The sequence below is a fragment of the Physeter macrocephalus genome, unplaced genomic scaffold (assembly GCF_002837175.3).
Source record: "Physeter macrocephalus isolate SW-GA unplaced genomic scaffold, ASM283717v5 random_2720, whole genome shotgun sequence".
In the NCBI taxonomy this organism is placed as follows: domain Eukaryota; kingdom Metazoa; phylum Chordata; class Mammalia; order Artiodactyla; family Physeteridae; genus Physeter; species Physeter macrocephalus.
The window spans coordinates 1,054-7,978 of record NW_021148006.1 but is presented as its reverse complement, the minus strand read 5'-3'; the positions used below and the strand labels follow the sequence as shown (position 1 = coordinate 7,978).

Below are 6,925 nucleotides of genomic sequence, written 5' to 3'. Positions count from 1 at the left end.
ACGCCCACCCCGAGCCACACCCGTCCACAGCTCCGGCCTCACTTGGCAGTCAAGAAAGTCACCGTGCCAAACGCAAGAACAGGGAGGGCCACAGGCCTGGCCTGAGGCTCCAGGCTCCAACCAGAGAACCTTGCTCATTTTGGCCTCCAGAATTAAACCCCGAAGCGGCATGCACGAAGCGTGAGCCTGGCCCAAACACACTTTTCCAAGCTGCAAGCTCACTTGGCCTACACCAGCACACACTCCGACTCTGAAGACAAGCAGGAGAGCACGCCCTCTCGCATTGCCTCAATGGCCTTGCAGCAGAGACCTGATATTCATAGACGACCCAGCTTATGGGTACACACAGTCCACCCTCAGACAGGAACCCCTCTAATATTAGGAGCCCTGGGTGGTGTTTGCATGCATGCTAGCAGGGGTCGCTGGCCCTCCCTCCTCACGGTCCCCTACCCCCGAGAGAGGAAACGTGCTGGACCTCAGTTTCGATGAGGAGACGGTAGAGGGTTCTCACTCATTTTGTTCAGATTTTCCAAGGAATGCATACAAGGGTGTCATCATCGATCCAAGCACGTGCTGGGAGGCTGCAGAACACAACCGGGCATGTCGTGGGGGCCTGCAGAGGAGCCATGACCCCGTAGTACTCCAAAATCCTGGGGAATCTACAGTCCTCAGGCCACTCAGCAAGAGCAACAGTCAATCCACTCTGGCAGCCACTGGGCCCGTTTGAGGAAAACCTCATATCCAATGGCACATCTCAGGGTGGGTGAATGCCTACCTTCCGGAGTTAGCCACGGTCACACTTAGCAACACGCGCCTGCCCCATTTTTCCAGTTCTCTTTAGCACCTCCAGTCATCAGACAACGCGAAGGTCTTCTGGTCTTTGCCGACGGCCAGCCTTGCCCAGCAGCTACACCTGAGAAGTGGACATAGATCACACAGGCTTCAGAATGGACCGGGTTCCTAAGAGAACATGATTCACACGAATGTTTACCTGGGCTTGAGCCCAGACCCTGCTTCCCAAGGACCTCTACCCTTACCGAGAACTCAATGTTTGTCTAGCTGCACAACTGCAGGAAGCTAGGCATGTACGTTGGCCGGTGTGTGAGAGGGAGTATGTGTGTGTTCACGCGTGTGAACGTGTGTGACAGTGACTGGGCACGAGGATGCGCGCTTCTGGGCTTCTCTGTGTGCCTCTGAATCCGCATCTTGGTCTCTGTGTGTCGCTGTGGCCCTCTGCTGAGACCTCGAACAATAAAACCCACACTTTATACACAGCGCCCTGCCGTTGGACCCCCCCAATTGAATGGAGAATGACCCCTGCAAGCTTCAAGAGTCTGAATGTGAACTTTGACCCCCCAGGGGCTGTTGACATAGGCCACGGGAGATCCTGCCAGCTTGTAGCACATCTAATGTGCACTTGGGGCCACTCCCAGCACTTCTGGAAGCAAGGAAACAGCCTATGGGCGGGCCAATACCTTCGTGCAGCTCGCTACAGACAAGATGCAGTCCGGCACCTCTGAAGGGGCTAACCAAATTCAGCCCAAGTGACAATTCTCGCCAACTAGGCCAAATCACGTTCCGAGGGCCCATGGGAATGTCCACCACAGGAAGCGGTGGGCTTCAGCAGCCATGACCCAGGTTCCAACCCCACTGCGGAAACTAGGCCACCTTCCCGGCCAAGTGTCGCCAACGCCCAGCCAGAAGGGTTCGCGGCCCTGAATCCGGAGTAAGCGCTCAAATGCTTGACAGCTTCGTCCTGTGTGCCCTCCTCCTGCTCACAGGGCAACTTGACCCTACTGGAAGCAAACACGGGGACACTGTACACCAGGGAAGACAGACCGCAAGCGTGTCGGCTTTGGTGACACCGACCTTACCCCATGCATCCTGGCACTTCTGCACTGCAACAGCGACACTACTAAGGTTCTCACAGGGATCAAAGGCACTGTCCCCGAGGACCACACACAGATTTCAAACGCAAGACCTGTGCCACGCGAGGGGACCGGGATGCTTCAAAGGGAACAGTGGCTGTCCACAGCAGCGCACCTGGCATCGCAACAGTGCCACCATCTCTGCCCCGCCAACGGGCTGCTCCAGATAAACCTCTGGCTGTTCTAAAAGCCTGCCTGCCACACGGGCCGGCCGCGTCATGCCCTCCGGGGGAAACACTTTCGCTTTGCACATTCCCAAACGAGGGAACAGAGTGGCCAAAGGGCATGTTCGCATAACTCAACTACCCCCAAGGAGACCGGCAAAGACGCCTCAGGATGTCTACATTCTCTACGTCCCGCAAGACACCCTTGGGGCGTGATTCGTCCGGCAATGGAATCACAACTCTAGGCAGGTTACCTACCTCCCCGCATCCACGTGAACTGCCAAAGCCATCCCCTCCATAGGCAGCTGATGCCAGCCCATCACGAACATGACACATCCTTGGGAAGCCGAGGCTAGTGCCTGCAACCAAATGATGCCAGCCCATGCCACAACATCACACAGGACCTGTCCTCGTCACGCCTTACCGTTCTGTCCAGTCCATCGGCCACCACGCAGGCTTAAATACGGCCCTCGGTCCTCACCCCACTGCACCGTGACCCACTTGCAGCCTGTTGCAGTACAGGAGCTCACAAGGGCAACAGCGAAGCCTACTCCCTCAGCACCCTTCTGCCGGGGCTGAACCCGAGCCCACCGCCACGCACTGCCCTAGACCGACTGGGCACTCTAGATCCTCACCGAGCCACACGCAACAACAGGGGAGGACACAGGCCTGGCCTGAGGCTCCAGGCTGCAACAAAGGAAGCTTGCTCTTTTCGGCTTCTGGACTCAAACCCAGAAGCGGCATGCACAAAGTGTGATCCTGGACAAAACACACCTATCCAAGCTGCAAGCTCACTGGGCCTAGAACAGCACACACTCCGACTCTGAAGACCAGAAGGGGAGCTAGCTGCCTCGCAATCCCTCACCGGCCTTTCAGCAGGGACCTGCGATTCATGGACGACGCAGCTAATGTGCAGACACGGTTGACCCTTAGACGGGAGCCCCTCCAATGCTGGAGCCCTGGGTGGTGCTTGCATGCATGGCGGCAGGGGACGCGGGCCCTAACTCCTCACTCTCCCCTACCCCTGAGAGAGGAAACGTCCTGGACCTCTCTTTTGATGGGGAGACGTTACAGCGTTCTCACTGATTTTGTTCAGATTTTCCAAGGTATGCACACAAGGGTGTCATCATCGATCGAAGCACATGCTGGGACGCTGCAGAACACAACCGGGCAGGCCGCGGGGCTGTGCAGGGGAGCCTAGGGCTCGGAGTACTCCAAAAGAGTGGGGAATACACAGCCCTCAGGCCTCTCAGCAAGAGCAACAGTCAAACCACTCTTGCAGCCACTGGGCCCGTCTGAGGAAAACCTAACATCCAATGGCACATCTTGGGGTGGGTGAATGCCTACCGACCTGGGTTATCCACGTCCACGGTCGGCAACATGGCCCAGCTCTCTTGTTCCAGTTCTCCTCATCACCTCCAGTCGTCAGACCACGCAAACGTCCTGTGTTCTTTGCCATCGGCCAGCCTTGCCAATCAACTGCACCTGAGAAGTGGACAGAAATCACTCAGGAGTCAGACTTGCACCGGGGTCCTCTAGAACGTGATTCATGAGAACATTTCCCTGGGCTGGAGCCCCGAACCTGCTTCACAAGGACCTCTATCCCTTACGAAGCCCTGAATGTTTGCCTGACAGCACGACGGCAGTAAGTTAGGCACGTACGTTGGCCGTTGTGTGTGAGGGTGTATGTGTGTGTTCCTGCGTGCGCGCGGGCGTGACAGTGACTGCGCGGGACGACGCGCTTGTGGGTTTCTGTGTGGGCCTCTGAATCCGCGTCTTGGTCTTTGTGTATCCTTGAGGCCCTCGGCAGTGACCTTGAACAGTAAAAGTCGCAGTTTATACACAGCACCGAGGCTTTGGACCAACCCACTGAATGCAGAAACACCCCTGTCAGCTTCAAGAGGCCACATGTGAACTTTGACCCCCAGAGGCTGTTGAAATAGGCAACGGTCTCCCGCTCTCCCACAGCCATGCCTTCTGACCAAAGCACAAAGATTCGTCCAGACCTGCCTCCCGGCCGTGGGTGTCACATGTACGTGGACCTGGAGACCCTGCCACCTAGGAGCACATCTGATGTCCACCTGGGGCCACTCCCAGCACTTTGGGAAGCAAGGAAACCTCCCATGGTTGGCGTTGACACTGACCTTCAGCTGGCTACAGGCAAGACGCAGCCCCGCACCTCTCAAGGGGCTAGCGGACTTCAGCCCAAGTGCCACTTCTCGCCAACTAGGACAAATCACGTTCTGTGGACCCTTGGGAAAGCCCACCACGGGAAGTGCTGGGCTTTAGCAACCATGAGCCAGGTTGGAACCCCCTGACGGAAACTAGGCCATTTCCCCGGCCACGTCTCGCCAGCTCCCAGCCGGCACGTTTGGCAGCCCTAAACCCGGAGCCAACGCTCAAATGCTTGACAGCCTCGGCCTACGTGCCCACCTCCTGCCCGCACGGCGACTCGACCTTGCTGGAAGCCACAGACGCCATGCGAACATGGGGACGCTGTACACCAAGGAAGACAGACCGCATACATGTCTGCTTTGATGACGCTGACCACACCCCATGCATTCGGGCACTTCTTCACTGCCACAGCGACACTACCGAGGACCTCAGAGAGTACAAAGCCACTGTCCCCGAGGATCACACACAGACATTCAATGGAAGACCTCTGTCACGCGAGGGGACTTTCAAGTCTGAAAGGGCACAGTGGCTGTCCACGGCAGTGCACCGGGCTCCGCAACGGTGCCCCCACCTCCGGCCCGCATAAACCTCTGGCTGTTTGAAAGGCCCGCGTGCCACACGGGCCGGCCACCTCATGCCCTCTGGGAGAAACACTTTCGCGCTGCACATTCCCAGAAGAGGGAACAAAGCGGCCAAAGCGCACGCTCGCATAACTCACCTTCCTCCGAGGAGGCCGGCACCAATACCTCAGCATGTCCATCTACTCTAGGTGCCGCAAGACACCCTTTGGGAGTCATTCCTCCGGCAACGGGATCGCAGCTGATCACAATTTACCTACCTCACCGCATCCTCATGAACTGCCAAAGCCTCCACTGCTTAGGCAGCTGATGCCAGCCCATCACGAACGGGACACATCCTCGGGAAGCCGAGGCCGACACCTGCCACCCAATGATGACATTCTATTTCATGACATCACAAAGGTCCTGTCCTCATCATCCCTTACATTCCTGTCCCGGCCATCAGCAACCACGCAGGCTTAAACGGAGCACCGCCCTCGCCCCACCCCACGAGGACCCACTTGTCCCCAACACTCTGCCGGGAGCTAAAGGAGGGGAGCAGACAAGGGCAACACTGAGGCCTAATCCATCAGCCACTTTAGGCCGACGCCCACCCCGAGCCACACCCGTCCACAGCTCCGGCCTCACTTGGCAGTCAAGAAAGTCACCGTGCCAAACGCAAGAACAGGGAGGGCCACAGGCCTGGCCTGAGGCACCAGGCTCCAACCAGAGAACCTTGCTCATGTTGGCCACCAGAATTAAACCCCGAAGCGGCATGCACGAAGCGTGAGCCTGGCCCAAACACACTTTTCCAAGCTGCAAGCTCACTTGGCCTACACCAGCACACACTCCGACTCTGAAGACAAGCAGGAGAGCACGCCCTCTCGCATTGCCCCAATGGCCTTGCAGCAGAGACCTGATATCCATAGACGACCCAGCTTATGGGTACACACAGTCCACCCTCAGACAGGAACCCCTCTAATATTAGGAGCCCTGGGTGGTGTTTGCATGCATGCCAGCAGGGGACGCTGGCCCTCCCTCCTCACGGTCCCCTACCCCCCAGAGAGAGGAAACGTGCTGGACCTCAGTTTCGATGAGGAGACGGTAGAGGGTTCTCACTCATTTTGTTCAGATTTTCCAAGGAATGCATACAAGGGTGTCATCATCGATCCAAGCACGTGCTGGGAGGCTGCAGAACACAACCGGGCATGTCGTGGGGGCCTGCAGAGGAGCCATGACCCCGTAGTACTCCAAAACCCTGGGGAATCTACAGTCCTCAGGCCACTCAGCAAGAGCAACAGTCAATCCACTCTGGCAGCCACTGGGCCCGTTTGAGGAAAACCTCATATCCAATGGCACATCTCAGGGTGGGTGAATGCCTACCTTCCGGAGTTAGCCACGGTCACACTTAGCAACACGCGCCTGCCCCATTTTTCCAGTTCTCCTTAGCACCTCCAGTCATCAGACAACGCGAAGGTCTTCTGGTCTTTGCCGACGGCCAGCCTTGCCCAGCAGCTACACCTGAGAAGTGGACATAGATCACACAGGCTTCAGAATGGACCGGGTTCCCAAGAGAACATGATTCACACGAATGTTTACCTGGGCATGAGCCCAGACCCTGCTTCCCAAGGACCTCTACCCTTACCGAGAACTCAATGTTTGTCTAGCTGCACAACTGCAGGAAGCTAGGCACGTACGTTGGCCGGTGTGTGAGAGGGAGTATGTGTGTGTTCACGCGTGTGAACGTGTGTGACTGTGACTGGGCACGAGGACGCGCGCTTCTGGGCTTCTCTGTGTGCCTCTGAATCCGCATCTTGGTCTCTGTGTGTCGCTGTGGCCCTCTGCTGAGACCTCGAACAATAAAACCCACACTTTATACACAGCGCCCTGCCGTTGGACCCCCCAATTGAATGGAGAAAGACCCCTGCAAGCTTCAAGAGGCTGAATGTGAACTTTGACCCCCCAGGGGCGGTTGACATAGGCCACGGGAGATCCTGCCAGCTTGTAGCACATCTGATGTGCACTTGGGGCCACTCCCGGCACTTCTGGAAGCAAGGAAACAGCCTATGGGCGGGCCAATACCTTCGTGCAGCTGGCTACA

At 57.3% G+C, this 6,925-nt stretch overlaps 1 long non-coding RNA gene and 3 other non-coding genes across 4 annotated transcripts; all 4 read right to left on the bottom strand.

The window, feature by feature from the left end:
- Positions 1-471: 471 nt before the first annotated feature.
- On the bottom strand, positions 472-564 carry LOC112063059 (small nucleolar RNA SNORD116). Its single transcript, XR_002890907.1, has one exon. It is a non-coding gene; the product is annotated as a small nucleolar RNA SNORD116 (small nucleolar RNA).
- Positions 565-844: 280 nt separating this feature from the next.
- Positions 845-6,649, bottom strand: LOC114485719 (uncharacterized). The gene is made up of 3 exons (XR_003679060.2): positions 6,208-6,649; positions 3,444-3,577; positions 845-913 (listed from the first exon to the last, which is right to left on the bottom strand). It is a non-coding gene; the product is annotated as an uncharacterized lncRNA (long non-coding RNA).
- On the bottom strand, positions 3,136-3,228 carry LOC112063060 (small nucleolar RNA SNORD116). Its single transcript, XR_002890908.1, has one exon. It is a non-coding gene; the product is annotated as a small nucleolar RNA SNORD116 (small nucleolar RNA).
- On the bottom strand, positions 5,904-5,996 carry LOC112063058 (small nucleolar RNA SNORD116). Its single transcript, XR_002890906.1, has one exon. It is a non-coding gene; the product is annotated as a small nucleolar RNA SNORD116 (small nucleolar RNA).
- Positions 6,650-6,925: the final 276 nt, after the last annotated feature.